The sequence below is a fragment of the Oncorhynchus masou genome, chromosome 22 (genome assembly GCF_036934945.1).
Source record: "Oncorhynchus masou masou isolate Uvic2021 chromosome 22, UVic_Omas_1.1, whole genome shotgun sequence".
In the NCBI taxonomy this organism is placed as follows: domain Eukaryota; kingdom Metazoa; phylum Chordata; class Actinopteri; order Salmoniformes; family Salmonidae; genus Oncorhynchus; species Oncorhynchus masou.
In genome coordinates, this window is record NC_088233.1 from 49,339,296 (window position 1) to 49,357,040 (window position 17,745).

General features: G+C 43.0%; 1 protein-coding gene and 1 long non-coding RNA gene across 11 annotated transcripts in view; one reads left to right on the top strand and one right to left on the bottom strand.

Annotated features, from left to right (window-relative positions):
• Positions 1 to 16,291, top strand: part of LOC135508753 (uncharacterized) — a 22,005-nt gene extending 5,714 nt beyond the window's left edge. The window contains exons 2-3 of the long non-coding RNA XR_010450855.1: positions 15,397 to 15,649; positions 15,985 to 16,291. This is a non-coding gene — a long non-coding RNA (uncharacterized LOC135508753). The remainder of the gene's footprint in view (positions 1 to 15,396; positions 15,650 to 15,984) is intronic.
• The window catches only part of myo9ab (myosin IXAb), a 215,046-nt gene that overhangs the window by 123,511 nt on the left and 73,790 nt on the right, over positions 1 to 17,745 (bottom strand). The gene's annotated exons all lie outside the window — the stretch shown is intronic.

Consider the following 17,745-nt stretch of genomic DNA (forward strand, 5'->3'; position numbering starts at 1 on the left):
AAGCGTCAATACAGGATTAAGATTGAATCCTACTACACCAGTCTTAACTGACTTGCATAGGTAAATAAAGGTTAAAAAAATATATTTAAAAAACATGTGCATACCGCCCCAACAGATCCACAGATGATGCAATCTCAATCACATGCCACGCTGCCCTTTCCCACCTGGACAAAAGGAACACCTACGCGAGAATGTTGTTCATTGACTACAGCTCAGCGTTCAACACCATAGTGCCCACAAAGCTCATCACTAAGCTAGGACTAAATACCTCCCTCTGCAACTGGATCCTGGACTCCCTGAGGGGCCCCTGTGTTGAGGATCAATGTAGTAGATATGTTGTTGCCTACCCATACCACCTGGATGCGGCCCATCAGGGAGTCCAGGATCCAGTTGCAGAGGGAGGTATTTAGTCCTAGCTTAGTGGATCCTGGACTCCCTGATGGGCCGCACCCAGGTGGTATGGGTAGGCAACAACATATCTACTACATTGATCCTCAACACAGGGGCCCCTCAGGGGTGTGTGCTCAGCCCCCTTCTGTACTCCCTGTTCACCCACAACTGCGTGGCCAACATGACTCCAACACTGTCATTAAGTTTGCTGACGACACAACAGTGGTAGGACTGATCACAGACAATGATGAGACAGCCTATAGGGAGGTCAGAGACCGGGCCCCCATTAACATTGACGAGGCTGTAGTGGAGTGGGTTGAGAGCATCAAGTTCCTTGGTGTCCACATCACCAACAACTATCATGGTCCAAACATACCAAAACAGTGGTGAAGAGGGCACGACAAAGCCTATTCCCCCTCAGGAGACTGAAAAGATTTGGCATGGGTCCTCAGATCCTCAAAAAGTTAAACAGCTGCACCATAGAGAGCATCCTGACCGGTTGCATCACTGCCTGGTATGGTAACTGCTCGGTATCTGACCGTAAGGCGCTGGAGAGGGTAGTACGTATAGCCCAGTACATCACTGGAGCCAAGCTTCCTGCCATCCAGGACCTATATACTAGGCGGTGTCAGAGGAAAGCCCAAAAAATGATCAGAGACTCCAGTCAACCAAGTCGTAGACTGTTTTCTCTGCTACCGCACGGCAAGCGGTACCGGAGCGCCAAGTCTAGGACCAAAAGGCTCCTTAACAGCTTCAGCTTCCTCAAGCCATAAGCCTGCTGAACAATTAATCAAATGGCCACCATACTATGTACATTGACACCCCCCCCCCTTGTTTTTACACTGCTGCTACTTATTATCTATGCATCGTCACTTCACCCTTTCCTACATGTACAAATTACCTTAACTCACCTGTACCCCATGTATATAGTCTCGTTATTGTTATTTTACTTTGTTACTTTTTTTTTCTTGTTTACATTAGTTTTATTGGTAAAACAACTCTTAACCCTTTCTTGAACTGCACTTGGTTAAGCTTGTAAGTAAGCATTTCATAGTAAGGTCTACACATGTTGTATTTGGCGCATGCAACAAATAAAGTTTGATTTACAATATGCATACGTTTTCCCATTGTTCCTTATCCTATATCTAACCATCATTCCAGTTCATGATTCTATAATAAATATGGTGCTACAAGTCACAGCATCATTTGCTTTTAATTTAATTTGATTTTATGCAATACTTTTCTGTTTCAGCAGTTCTGGCTAGCCTCAATACAGCGTACTGTATAGGGCTATATCTACATTAACGGACCTGGGCTGTGTACCACATGGCACTCTATTCCCTACATAGTGCATCATTACTCTATATAAAAGGAAGTTGCCATTTGAGAGCCCCGCACCTATTTCCTGAAGTCCACACCTCAAATCCAAAGCTCCCTAAATGGTTCCCTCTGAAGTCTTATCATGACCTAGAAGTTTTACAATTGGCACGGTACTCCAAGTCATTCCTCACCCATTTCAACTTACTAGAGAGCTCTATAGGGATTTATCTTGGTTTAAAAAAGTTGCATACTTTAAATTAAAACAGATTTATACACACACACAGTACCAGTCAAAAGTTTGGACACCTACTCATTCAAGGGTTTTTCTTTATTTTTACTATTTTCTACATTGAAATAACACTGATGGGATCATGTAGCAACCCCAAAAGTGGTTGAGAGAATGGCAAGAGTATGCAAAGCTGTCATCAAGGCAAAGGTTGGCTACTTTGAAGAATCTCAAATATATTTTGATTTGAGTAACACTTTTTTTTGTTACGACATGATTCCATGTGTTATTTCATAGTTTTGATGTCTTCACTATTATTCTACAATGTAGAACATAGGAATAATAAAGAAAAACCCTTGAATGAATAGGTGTGTCCAAACTTTTGACTGGTACTGTGTGTGTGTGTGTGTGTATATTTCAAAGAATTTATGCATAACCCTATATATTTACACACACACACACACACACATATATACATACATTATTATTACTATTATTATTGCACGCGCGTGCATTTACATATGCGAGGAGAGAGGCTCCGAGCAATTTATGAATTGCTAAAAAGATTTGCGAATTCAAGTGTGTGCGCTCTAGCACGTGTCTGTGTGAGAGAGTTGGTAATGTGAAAAAGAAGAGCCAGAAAAGTTACGGGTCAGAATTTGTGTTGCGTGACATGCATACTGTGTCACAGTGTGTGAGTGAGAGAAAGAGGGAGAGAGCAGGAAAGAAAGAGAGAAAGAGGAAGAGAGCTCTCTGCTCTGGAAAACTGCTTATTCTGGATGTGAAAGAGCGGCTGTCAGTGCCAAAGTCAGTCCAGCAGACCAGGCACTGATACCTGCAGCCGGACTGATCTGAACTCAGACGGCCCCAAAAGAACAATAACACTATCTGATAACAATAGAAGTTGCAGTGTGTGTCTCAAACGGCAACCTATTCCCTGAAACACACAACCTGGTCAAAAGTAGTACACTATATAGGGGAAAAGGTGCCATTTGGAATGCAGAATAGACCATAACACCAGCTTTCATTGTAGAGAGCCTTGGCTTGTCTGCATCAACACAGCAAACAGCGGTTTTTACATGGGCCAGGAATGTAACAAACATTGATACAATAGCTGAGGCGGTTGAGTGATGAAAGGTAGATGCTAGCTTGGGTAGGTGTAGCTGTGTTTGTGTTGGTTATAACTATGAAGTAGCAGGTAGCATCGAGGGACTTTACACCAAGAGACAAATTGGTAACGTGAAGAAATCACCCCAAAAGGTATATTATTAGGCTAAATCCTGAATAAAATTACTGAAATTACAAAATGTAATGTGATGTTCAATAGGGAATGGGTTACGAAACACTGTTTCAATAGGCCCCATAGAGTTAAGCATATGTTGAGTCCACAGCGTAAACCTGAGGTGTGGTGTTCCGCCATGCATCCTTAATATCCAGGGATGGAAGTGTGGCGATTTTGGAGATGGCATACTATTACTTACCAGGGCTGTGAGTTTAGCAATTTATTTTTTGATTCAGAAGGAATAACAGTACATGACCAAAAGTATGTGGCCACCTGCTCGTCGACCATCTCATTCCAAAATCATGGGCATTAATAACTAATCATGAAAAACAGCCTCAGACCATTATTCCTCCTCCACCAAACTTTACCGTTGGCACTATACTTTGGGGCAGGTAGCGTTCTCCTGGTATCCGCCATACCCAGATTTGTCCGTCGGACTGCCAGATGGTGAAGTGTGATTCATCACTCCAGAGAAAGCGTTTTCACAGCTCCAGAGTCCACACCACCCCATACAACACTTGGCATTTTGCACGGTGATCTTAGGCATGCATGCGGCTGCTCGGCCATGGAAACCAATTTTCTGAAGCGCCCAACAAACAGTTATTGTGCTGACGTTGCTTTCAGAAGCAATTTGGAACTTGGTAGTGAGTGTTGCAACCGAGGACAGACGATTTTTACACGCTTCAGCACTTTAGCGGTCCCGTTCATGTGTGGTCTACCACTTTGCGGCTGGGCCGTTGTTGCTCCGAGACGTTTCCCACTTCACAATAACAGCACTCACAATTGACCGAGGCAGCTCTAGCAGGGCAGAAAAATCGACAAACTGACTTGTTGGAAAGGTGGCATCCTATGACAGTGCCACGTTGACAGTCACTGAGCTATTCAGTAAGGCCATTCTACTGCAAATTTGTGTCTATGGAGATTGCTCGATCTGTGTGTGCTCGATTTTATAAACCTGTCAGCAACGAGTGTGGCTGATATAGCCAAATCCACTCATTTGAATGGGTGCCAACATACTTGTGTTTATGTATAGAATATCTTTCTCTAAAAGGTGAGCTCACTCAATAACAGGAGAGTTTCAAAGTTTACGAGACTGGCCAGATTTATTGGCATTACACCTCCACTATGTATTAATAACCTATACTTTTAACAGGAAGTCTGATTTCCATTAACTCATTTAGCAACGGTCGCATGGCTAAAGCCAAAATGGCAGGCGGAGGAGTTATCGGTCGGTCTCTTTCCTTCCAGAGCTTGGTATTATGTTACCCAAACCGCTGGGGAAGAGAGATGGAAGTTGAATTAGCGAGCGGTTGGAATGGTGGATTTACTCAAGTTGATTTAATAAGAGGCCCTGGCTTCTTGTCGTCTTATCTCCGTCTAGCGGGGAAGGAGGAAACGGAGAAACGTTTGGGGAGCGAAGGAAGAAACCGGATTTTCTTCATCTGAGACTCTTCTCCTCTCTTTTTTCCCCTTCCTGTAAATAGTCAGGATTTCCTGTCTGTGTCAGAAACGTGTCCAGCTGTCTGTCTGAAATGTGTCCTTCTGAAATGTCTCCGTCTGTCTACCTCTCTCCGTGTCTCTTTCCAACTCTCTATGGAGGGACCAATACTCTGGGTGCAGCCCAGTTTGTTTCAGCAGCGCAGCCTATTTTTACATCAGGGCTACCAGTGCACAGCTCCGACGTGACATTACGACTGTAATCCCAAAACCAACATACACACACATACACAGAGCCCACTCAGATCCTAACAGCACACTCGCGGTGTCAATCTATCTCACGTAATCCCCCCCAAAAAATGCAGACACACACTCAAACACAAACAGCGCCTAACTGGTTATTTAGAATCGCATGGATTTGTAATTGCATAGCCAAGGCGGGAATTGGTACAAAGGAGCAAAATAGAATGCTGTGCTGAAAAAAACTGTATCCCTGTAATACACATTAGGGTCAAACCATACAAGTACACACAATAATATAGATCCACGCCCAAATATCAAATCCAAATAAATTCTCATTTTATTTGTCACATGCGCTGAATACAACAGGTGGTCACCTTACAGTGAAATGCTTACTTACTTGCTGCTTTTTGTTCTATGTTGCTCTGTCTGTATGCTACATCTTGCTTGTCCTATGTTGCTCTGTCTGTATGCTACGTCTTGCTTGTCCTATGTTTCTCTGCGTGTGCTCACTGCTCAATGATTGTCTATATTGTAATTGTTTTTAATGACCTGCCCAGGGACTACGGTTGAAAATTAGCCGGTTGGCTAAAACCGGCACTTTTACTGAAACGTTGATTAATGTGCACTGTCCCTGTAAAAATAAAATAAACTCAAACTCAAGCCTGTAACCAACAATGCAGTTAAGAAAAGCAAGTGGTAAGTATTTACAAACAAACAAAACTGAAGTTAAACATTTAAAAATAACAAATAATAATAATAATAATTAAGGAGCAACAATTATAATATAAATCGGTCCACCCAAAATATTTATTGATCCAAATAGATCCACATCAGGGGGATGGATGCAGTGCCAGTGAGCAAAGCATATGACACATACACGTCTAGCCATTAGCCTCAAAACAGAGGATGCATCCTGTGAGTGAATGTGCAGGACTCCAATGTGACAGGAGATATTACTGACACTGCTCTGCCTCGGGGGTCAGAAAAGCCATTGCCAGGGAGCCGGTGTTTAAAAATGGGTTGTGTTCACTGGGATAAAGTACTAGGAAGTAGTAAAGGCACAGACAAAAACAGACTTGGCTTGTTAAAGCGCTTTATGGAGCGATGAAAGTCAACCCTCCAAAGACATTCCAAGCTTTTTTGTTTACAAGGTGCTGAGGCGGGTTAAATGGTGAGAGGTGATGGGGCAAGAGGGGGGGGGATCCTTATTTGTATACAATAACATGATAAAGGGGTCTATCAAAAAGCCATTGAGTCTGCAAGGAAAGGCAAGCCAAGGTTCGAGTTGGTCACAAAGTGGACTTATTCAAAGTATTCAGACTACCGGGCTTTTCCACATTTTGTTACGTTAGAGCCTTCTAAAAATGATAAATATTTTTCCCTCATCAATCTACACACAATACCCCATAATGACAAAGAGAAAACAAATTTTTAAACAGTTTTGCAAATTTATGAGAAAAAAAAATGAAAAAATAAATAAATACCTTATTTACATAAGTATTCAGACCCTTTGCTATGACACTCAACATTGAGCACAGGTGAATCCTGTTTCCAATGTTTCTACAACTAGATTGGAGTCCACCTGTGGTAAATTCAATTGATTGGACATGATTTGGAAAGGCACACACCTGTCTATATAAGGTCCCACAGTTGACAGTGCATGTCAGAGCAAAAACCCAAGCCATGAGGTCGAAGGAATTGTCCGTAGAAATCCGAGACAGGATTGTGTCGAGTCACAGATCTGGGGAAAGGTACCAAAACATTTCTGCAGCATTGAAGGTCCTCAAGAACACAGTGGCCTCCATCATTCTTAAATGGAAGAAACATCTCAGAAGAAACCTGAAAATAACTGTGCAGCGACACTCCCCATCCAACCTGACAGAGCTTGAGAGGATCTTCAGAGACAAATGGGAGAAACTCCCCAAATACAGGTGTGCCAAGCTTGTAGCGTCATACCCAAGAAGACTCGAGGCTGTAATCACTACCAAAGGTGCTTCAACAAAGTACTGAGTAAAGGGTCTGAATACTTACGTAAATGTAATATTTCAGTTTTTGGTTTTTAATATGTTAGCAAACATTTCTAAAAACCTGTTTTTGCTTTGTCATTATGGGGTATTGTGTGTAGACTAAAAAACATAAGTGTTAGAATAAGGCTGTAACGTAACAAAATGTGGAAAAAGTCAAGGGGTCTTAATACTTTTTGAATGCACTGTATAAGAGTGAATTGTACTACATTAAAAACAACCCCCTATAATTGGAACCCCCCCTTCCACCGTCTCATCAGTGCTCCACTCCCTATCGCTCTTAAGGCTCAATCCCTTATATCTCTCTTTCTCCCCTCTCCTTCTCTCCCTCTATCCCCCTTCTCCTTGCTCGTACGAGTCCTATCCCACATGCCCCTGTAGCACTGTGCCAACCTAGAAACAGAGGAGAGGAGAGGGAACAGGAGGAAGAAGATTGGAGAAGGGAGCGGGCGCTGTAACAGGGCTCTTTGATCTCTTCTCTGTCTTCCCTTCCAGCAGCAGCAGCAGCACAGTCAAGACGTACAGCTGTGTGGTGCTACAGCTCATTCATGGTGGCCTATTACAGCGGACATTGTTCTATTCTAACTCAACCTGCGGCATACTCACTGCCAGGGGAACGAGGGCAACACGGGTTACTGTTCATTTATGAGAATATGAGGGAGAGCTTTTGACACGGGGGAGAGAGCGTTACAACAGAGGGTTTGGAGGGAGGAAAGACTATTAGGGGAGACTTACCCTGCATACACCCTACATGGGAGTATGGGTGATGGGTAAGCAAGCTGTGAGCCACTCGAGCTACTCAGACGTACACGGGGTAGTATACACAGTCCACACAGATGTACACGTGTAGTATACACAGCCCACACAGACATGTGCACACACGCACACACAGACATGTACGCACGCACAGACGCACACACTTCCCTCTAATATGACACATCCTTGGAATGGCAACACCTGTTGGGCCAGGGCTGTGTGTAAAGCAAAGATAACTCCGTGGGCAAGTTCAAACTTCAGCCAAACACTCCCCTGCTTTATATTTCCCCCCTCTCAAACCATTCGGAAAAGGGGCGAATCTCAATAGCACACCTGTGTGGTTCACGACACGGCTTCGTTTCAAAAAGGCTACGGACTGTGAATTGGACTCTATCTAATGCATTTCGTTTGAGAGGCCTTGTGTTTGCGCTGGGTAAGGGCAGTTCTTTAGAGACCTGTTCCAACCTGATGGTTTCCCTAACGCATACAAAGACTTGTGTTTTTACAAGCAATTTACAAGCAACGAATGGTGAATAAAGACACGTTGATTCAGATTGTGACATCTTATTTGTATTCAAAAGCCCCATGTGGGAGAAAGAACTGACAAGTCTTTTCAATGACCCGGATAATCCCCACTGAATCCGCTTGCGCAAAAAAAAAAACATTGGGGGTTACGAAAATATGTGCAACGCCACTCGTCACAGAACTCAGAACACTGTTGATGCTTTTACGTCAGACGGTGTCTGATGCCAGAAATATGAATCCATGTCTATCCTAGCATGTTTAGCTGGGCTTAACTGATCTGACCGACCTGGCAATATGACAACATGTTTTAGCTCAGATAGCGTGTGCACATCAAACACCTTTCTGGAGCAATAATTAAGTGTGCCAGCCCCATTCGTTCTCATTTCTCATCGTCGGTGACGGCCCACTGTTTCTAATTGACATCAGTCAAAACATAGCTACGGTATTTTGTTCACTCAAGCAAAATGCCTGCCAAGCAACCGTGCCATTTAGCAACAGTACTGTAAATCATAATTTTAACCAAAAGCAATCTTTTTTCAACAGATGACACTGATCTCTTTCCAAAGGGAGCGACATGCAGAACGACAAAGTAGAAAAAAAACTGAAAGAGTAGGGGGGAGGTAGAGAGAGAATCAAAGCTTTAATTACTGTCACAGTGAAGTGATGGAATAAGCCTGCTGCAGGCTGTATCCCAACTGGGGGTCTCACTGTGAGGGGGGAACAGCCACCAGAGATAGCGTAGCTAGGCTAATGGAATCTATGGAACAGCACTACCGCCTGAGGCTACACCAACGCTATGCTAAGCTAATGCTATTCTTTCTCTTGCTGTGGCCCTTTATTGCGCTAGCTAGTGTGTAGGATGCTGCGAGATCCACCATAGCATCCAAAGGATTTCTGGAATCTACAGTACTCCACCTGAGACAACGTAGCCCTTCTGATGCCATCTTGTGTTAGAATGCTGCAATATCTGCCACGGTAATTAGGATCTCAGTTACTGTTATCGATCGAGGCACAAAGGGAGGAAGCAGACATTTTGTAAGGAAGCTGCATTTGTACTGGACTCCAGGGTCATTCTATTTAATTTCAGCAAGGCATGACACCCACCATCTCAGATTGTTCCCGAAATGGTTTCCGTAGTTAGAAACAGATACTGAGAAATGAAGCTAAACAATGAAATTTGGGTGCAATCAATTAGCTTCATTTCTCAGATTATCTTTCAGCCAAATATTGTACCAGGAAGGCTAAACCTTCTCGGTTTCTAACTACAGAAACATTTGAAAACAAAATCGGAGATGGTGAGTGTATGAAATCCTCTTTCTTGTGCTTTCTGGAGATGGAATGGAACCAGTTATAGCTCGACAAAACCCTGCAACCTTTACCATACCTTAATCTTTATACCGCCTTTTCTTTATATCTGAAAGGTGTGGGGAGTAAAAATCGTGGTACAGTTAAACCCACCTAGTGAGCTAGTCATGATTGTGGTATTTACTTTATTTTTTAAACTCTGCCCGCGTCTCTGTGAAAACATAGTGGTAATCCTAAAAGGTGGCATTGGCAGGCACTACGCTCTTACGTGCTGTGACTGACACGCAAGGCACACTCGAGTGAACAAATCACAAGGCTTTGCAAAAAAATGACACTTCCTATTTGAAGTCGGTTCGGTTTTCTGTAACGCAGAATAAAATCATTAATACAATTCCCATGATGGTAGTGACTTCCCATTATTGCATATCACTTACTAACCAAATTTATTCACATAACTTTAATAAAATATTTCAGTTGTGTATTGATTTGGTGACTTTATAATTCATCTCTACAGAGCTGCTGCTGATGCCGTCTGACAAAAATCGCTCTTTCTGTAGTTCTTCTAAACAAGGCCTACATTTATGACTGCTGAATACCAACTATCAACCCCCTAGATCAAGTATTTTCATGTAGAGACACCTTGAAGCAACTTCTCTATCCTTCTCGATCTCATGTCTTTAGTCTCTTCTCTCCCTCTCTGCGTCTGCCACACACAGACCAGACAAGTAGGCGCGCAATGGATTGTGGTCACTGTAGTTACTTATGAAAACAATTGCTTTAAACTATGTAGAATATTGGCCTGGTGGAAACTACAACTCCCTACTAGATTGCAAAGTTCGGGCTTGATCTGATTAATCTCTGGAGAAACTGGGCATTGAGCACACAGACAACAACAAAAAACGAACAAAATGGAATTTAATAATTGAACGGAAAAATAAACAATTTGGTTAATCATTCAGCAGTACTTCCTGCCCTTGTTTCCAGAAAACACATATCTTGTACACAAAGGACCCGGGGAAGAGTTGCAGGGTAGAGAAGAGAACAATGTGGTCCTATCCCAACAAGCAAAGTGGTTGGCCGTACAAAGTGGTTGGCCACACAAGATAAAAAAAAAAATGTTTAATTGTCTGTCCTCGGGTTACGAAACTCTAAACTGAGTTCCTAACTACAACGTCAGCACAAGAACTGTTCGTCGGGAGATTCATGAAATGGGTTTCCGTAGCCGAGCAGTCGCACACACAAGCATCGGGAGGGGTGGTGGAAAGCTCGCCGCCATTGGACTCTGGAGCAGCAGAAACGCTGATGTTCCTAATGTTTTGTGTACTCTTCTTGACTAGATAAAGTATTAGTTTGATAGATGATAGCTAGCTAGGCTAACTGGATCAAGTTGGTGAGGTCACTGCTGCAGAGTGCAGATCCGATTCACTGGCTCAGCCCATGTTGGAACCGGCCTCCAATTAGAATGCCTAATGGCTTCAATCTCATCTAAATCTGATTGGCTGGTCACCAAGTTAGCAGGCCCCGATTGAATCAAGCCCATTTGGACAAAACATTTCCTGCGCTAGGCCATTTCATTCTGGCTTTGTGTGTGCTGCAGTTGTGCAGTCTATGACACGAAGACATGTTTAACTTGCTTAGGTATAACGTGGTATTATGTGCAAAGATAGGTGACTTGTGCAAATACAGGTGACTGGTCTGAGTTAAACTAATCTGTACTGAACACAACATAGGCCTGAATAAAATGAGTCTCAGCATAGCAACAAAGGCAAGGCCTGACTTTTACTGAAAATGGAAATTAACAGAACACACATCTAGTGTGTTAATACACACCACATCTTTAGAGATACTGAACTCCCACATCGAGCAGCAGTTCTCGCGCACATGAATAATTACACAACACAGCAGCGGCTGTGGGAGAAATCAACTGGGATAACACTTTTGTTTAATTCATGCCAGTTGCACAACACATGCAGAGACTGACAAGGAGGAGCGTGTATACTGTACAGGCAGTACATTATACAATCAAGACAACTGTGTACAGTACGAGTGATGTCGAGATAGCATGTCTTGAGTGATAGCAAGGACAATCTTTTTTTTTTTGGTCCACTGTGTTGTCGACATAAGAGTTTTTCGCAACGGACATAATAGCCCAGTCAAAATGAAAAGGAAGAGTTTAAAGTAGGGCTGTGACGGTCATGGCATTTTGGATGACTGTAATTGGCCAGCCAAATGACAGAGTTCACCGTAATAACCGTTCAAATAGCAACAAAAAAACAACACAGAAATGTGCGCTCCTGACTGCGTGTACAACCATAGAAATAGAACAAATAGCATTCAAATCATTCAAATCAACGACGGCATAATGGGTTGACTGGCAGCCATTGCGAGTGTACCCATAGACTCAGGCCGTTTACCATTGGAGAGAAAAATGGTAAACGTAAGGGCGGTGGCTCTCCAATAGACACTAATTCGATAGCAACTGGGGGTCTACTTTGTTCATTGATTTCCATTTAAACTGAAAAAAATGAGGGAGTGGGATGTCACAGTTCTTCTTCCGGCTCTGCCCACAGCAGCAAAGGTTGAAGTAAAAACAGGATCAATATATGTACACATCAATATATGCTGTGATTTGTTGATTAGACTCACTTGACAAGACAAACAAAAAAGACATTCCATTGCAAGCACCACATCAGTTTTAACATCATTTGAATGAACATTCTCAATTTCAGCAAGGAGCAACAAATCACATTGTTCAGAGTCCCCGTTACCGCAGAAACGGGCCACACAGTCCTCAGTCAGTTGTATGTCCCCCAAACAAACAAGTTAATAAAATTATAAATAATTATATAAATCACCACCAGCGCTTTGTAAAGTCGAGGTAATTATGAGCCAAAGGGCTTGGTGATTAGTTTAAATCATTTGAAATCAAGTGTGCCAGTTTAGCGTTAAAGCTAAAATGTGAAACATTTTTGGGGGGTCCTAGGAGAGGGATGGGAAACCCTGCTAATAGACATATACAGTGCCTTCGGAAAGTATTCAGACCGCTTGACTTTTTCCACATTTTGTTAAGTTATAGCATTGTTAAAAATGTATTGAATCCCCCCCCCCCCCCTAAATCTACACACAATAATGACGAAGCAAAAAGAGGTTTAGACATTTTTACTTATTTATTTAAAAAAATCTAAAGCTGAAATATCACATTTACATAAGTCTTCAGATCATTTACTCAGTACTTTGTTGAAGCGCCTTCGGCAGTGATTACAGCCTTGAGTATGACGCTACAAGCTTGGCACACCTGTATTTTGGGAGTTTCTCCTATTTTTCTCTGCAGATCCTCTCAAGCTCTGTCTGGTTGGATGGGGAGCGTTGCTGCTCAGGTATTTTCAGGTCCCTCCAGTGATGTTTGATCGGATTCAAGTCCAGGCTCTGGTTGGGCCACTCAAGGACATTGAGAATTGTCCCGAAGCCCCTCCTGCGTTGTCTTGGCTGTGTGCTTAAGGTCGTTGAGCGCTCTGGAGCAGGTTTCCATCAGCGATTGCTCCACTTTGCTCCATTCATCTTTGCCTCGATCCTGACTAGTCTCCCAGTCCCTGCCACTGAAAAACATCCCCACAGCATGATTGTTCCTCATGGTCTGAGAGTCTTTAGGTGGCTTTTGGCAAACTCTAAGTGGGCTGTCATGTGCCTTTTACTGAGGAGTGGATTCTGTCTGGCCACCATATTGGCCTGATTGGTGGAGTGCTGCAGAGATGGGAGAACCTTCCAGAAGGACAACCATCTCCACAGAGGAACTCTGGAGCTCTGTTACCTCCCCGCCCTTCAATCCCGTTTGCTCAGTTTGGCTGGGCAGCCAACTCTAGGAAGAGTCTTGGTGGTTCCAAAAACTTCTTCCATTTAAGAATGATGGAGGCCACTGTGTTGTTGGGGACCTTCACTGATGCAGAAATGTTTTGGTAGCCTTCCCCAGATCTCTGCCTTGACACAATCCTGTCTCGGAGCTCTACGGGCAATTACTTCGACCTCATGGCTTGGTTTTTGCTCCGACATGCACTGTCAACTGTGGGACGTTATATAGACAAGTGTGTGCCTTTCCAATTTCAATTTCATTTACCACAGGTGGACTCCAATCAAGTTGTAGAAACATCTCAAGGATGATCAATGGAAACGGGAAGCACCTGAGCTCAATTTCAAGTTTCATAGCAAAGGGCATGAATACTTATGTAAATACGGTATCAGTTTTTTAATTTTAATACATTTGCAAAATTGTCTAAAAAAATAATATTTTCACTCTGTCATTATGGGATATTGTGTAAATTGCTGAGGATTTGTATTTATTTAATTCATTTTAGAATAAGGCTGTAACGTAACAAAATGTGGAAAAAGCCAAGGGGTCTGAATACTTTCCGAAGACACCCGTTATTTTCTTTTCTTGATGGTCTTCATCAATAACCGTTGGTTACACGGTTATATGGTAATTGTGCCAGCCTTAGTTTAAAGTGAGGCTACACAAATGGCTAAGTGTCCAGAAATCAGACTTCAACTGTCATGTAGAAGAGCAAACGAGACAGCGGACAGCCAAAGGAGACAATGATACGTATTGAACATGGTCTTTCCTGTTGAAGCTATACTAACGTAACAACTGTCTTCGTATACCATGTACAGCTGTCTGCTAAGGTGCATGCATCCTGTACAATTTCCTGAGAGGGATGAAAAGGGGAATGTTCCAGAAAAAGAGAGAGAGAAAGAGAGTGCAAGAGATAGGAGAGACGCGGGATGAGTATAATCCAGGGAACAGATGTTGGGAGCCCATTGGAGAGCGTGCAGTGAGCTGGGGATATGGATTATGGAGAGATGTGCTAACAGGAGCTCATGATTAGACAGAAACATGCTAACGCTAGCTCTCAGGTAGACCGCCTGCTGTACTTAGTCCAACGTTATGAAAGCTATCCTAGAAAGGCTAGCATAACAAACCCAATAACCTGTTAAGAGTCCTTGCGTCTGCCACAATAGCTGGCAACATAGAAGGAAATATGTGACCCGTATTAGGAAACTAGGCGTATGTTGCGGGTCAGTACTTCACATGAGAGTTGTACACATCTGAGTGTGCCAGAGTGCAGAATAACTGATGAATTTACGAACGCTGAATACCCGTTGAATATGGCTGGTGTCAGTAAATGTCAGCAAAAAAGCGGAATTAAATTGCTGCCAGGAGCACAGTTACAGTCACCAACGCTCTGGATAACATGAAAACAGCCTAAACAGCTCTGCCAGGTCTGGTAAAATGGTCAGAGTTTGGGTGGGGGTTAAAGTTTAATTAAGATGACATGGCATTGCACACGGTCAGTGTGAACCAGAGTGACTTGACACAACGGGCCAAGCAATCTATACAAACAAAACAGAAACGTTCACAGGACGTCTTATTTAATGAAAGGGGTTGAAGTTTGCTGTGAAACATTCATCCATGTATACCGGTCTTGCTACAGTTTCAGATATTATACTTTTCTAATTTTGTCAGAAAGTTGTTTTCATTGCAAGTTAAACCGTACTGTTAGCTAGCTAGCTGACGTGAGATGACTGGCTCGCCAGCTAACATTATGTGTATGATGTTCTCTCGGAATGCCATTTCGCATAACTAGCTAACATTGACCCTATTTGGTTAATTTTAGCTAGCAATAACAATCGGTTTGTATTGCTAGCATTTTATAGATTGGGATTATGGTTCATTGTTTAGCTAGATAAACTTTTGTCTAAACAAAAGACCCCAAGTTAAAGCTCACTTTTAGCTAGCTAGCTGACGACCCATCAAGTTAGCCAGGTGTCTGACGGTGATTACGGCCATCTATTGTATAATAATGCTAAAATATTTGCATCTGGAATGTGTCTTTCAGCATCAATAGAACACACCGGACTCTCCTCCACCAATCATAGAAGGAGAATGGTCTAATGCCTCCCATCAAAAAGAGAGCTGGTCCAAGCAAGCACAGGTTGCACCTAAAACATGACGAGCGTGACCTTCAACGACTACGGAGAGGATAATGCAATAGTATTATCAGAACGCCACCTAGGACAAAAACACTTGGTGGAAAGCTGCTGATGCCATGTGACAAAAGCAGCTCTACAAGGAATCAATGACAAATCTTGGTATGTAAAGCATAAACAAAATGTTATGATTATTTAATTGACCTCCAATACGACTGGCATTTTGTCAGAGATTGCTGGTGTTGTGAAGGACAGCACTGTGCTAGGGGTCAACATCCCACAGCTGGTTGGATTGGAGGATGGTACGGTGCTGGTGGAAAGCTATGGCTGGCAACAACACCTGACTTCATGCCGCTGCCATAGATCAAGCAGGACAAGCACTGAATATAATTTTCATTGTATGAGGTTATTCTTCTTATCTATACTTGGGAGGTGAATTGATGTTGTGTAAGGTTGTAATGTCGTCTCAATCTTTTTTGTTATTTCCTGTTTTGCAGCTTCGATGCTCTGGAGCCTGTTGTCATCATCACCAAGCGTTCAGACTCAGTCGGGATCAGGTTTCAGCTGCTACGCAACGCTGACATCATTCCTCCCATAGATGGTCTGCCTGTAGAAGCACCGCCTGGACTGGACACAGCTTGACAAACATATCTTTTTGAGAAGAGGCTATGGACATCACATGCCCTGCACCAAAGTCAAGGGCAGGACAGAAACAGGCTCTCCGAATATAGATTCCCTTGTTCATGCGTGGTTCGGGAAGGCCCAGTCATGAGCACTATCTGCAGTGCCTCTATTCACATGACTCTCTCCATATGTTGCTTTTTATTTATTATATATTTTATTTACCCCTGATTGTATGCATATCTGCCTCATCTATCATTTGTTTCATGAGCTGAAATAAAAAGATCACAGAAATGTTCAATATGCACAAAAATCTTCTCTCAAATGTTGTGCACAAATTTGTTTACGTTCCTGTTAGTAAGCATTTCTCTTTTGCCAAGATAATCTATCCACCTGACAGGTGTGGCATATCTAGAAGCTGATTAAACAACATGATCATTACACAGGTTCACCTTGTGCTGGGGACAATAAAAGGCCATTCTAAAATGTGTAGTTGTGTCACACGACACAATGCCACAGATGTCTAAAGTTGAGGGAGCGTGCAATTGGTGTGATGACTGCAGGAACGTCCACCAGAGCATTGAATGTCAATCGCACAGCCATTGAAGACGAGTGGGACAACATTCCCAGGCCACAAACAACCTGATCAACTCTATGCGAAGCAGATGTGTCTCGCTGCACGAGGCAAATGGTGGTCACACCAAATACTTGTTTTCTGATCCACGCCCCTACCTTATTGTAAGGTATCAGTGAGCAACAGATGTATAGCTTAATTCCTTGTAATGAACGTATTTCAATTGATTGAATTCCTTAAAGGAACTGTAACTGTAATATGTTGCGTTTATATTTTTTATTTATTGCCTTTTCTTAGCAAGTTGTGGCTAAGTCGTGTAAGCCGTTTATCGCTAGTTTTTATTATTATTTTAACCCTTATTTGACCAGGTAAGTTGACTGAGGACACATCCTCATTTACAGCAACGACCTGGATAATAGTTACAGGGAAGAGGGGGGATGAATAATCCATTTGGAAGCGTAGGACGACGAGGTGGCCATGATGGTATGAGGGCCAAATTGGGAATTCAGCCAGGACCACCAGGGTGAACACCCCAACTCTTACGATAAGTGCCATGGGATCTTTAGTGTCCACAGAGAGTCAGGAGACCCGTTTAACGTCTCAGCCCAAAGACGACACCCTACACAGGGCAATGTCCCCAATTACTGCCCTGGGGCATTGGAATATTTATTTTAGACCATAGGAAAGAGTGCACTCGCCCTCCAATACCACTTCCAGCAGCATCTGGTCAAGCCAGCAGTGGGATGCAGGGTTGCATGATGCTAGCTAGCTAATAAATGTACAGAGTCAGAGCAAACGTAGCTATTCAGCCGGATACAAGCCTGGTGTCTACTGGAAGTGCATCCATATGCCTGGATATATGGGATTCAAGCAATAAGGCCATCTCTGATCTTAAGCTCAGAAGCGTCGGAACAGCACCTCACAGACCCACACACACACACCCTCTACACTCTACTATTAGGCCTATTACTACTCCGTAGGCAGGCACGTCTGCTGGAACACCACGAGAACAAAGCAGGCTACAATCTGTCCCCTAGAGCCCCAGCGGAAGAACCCCAGATTC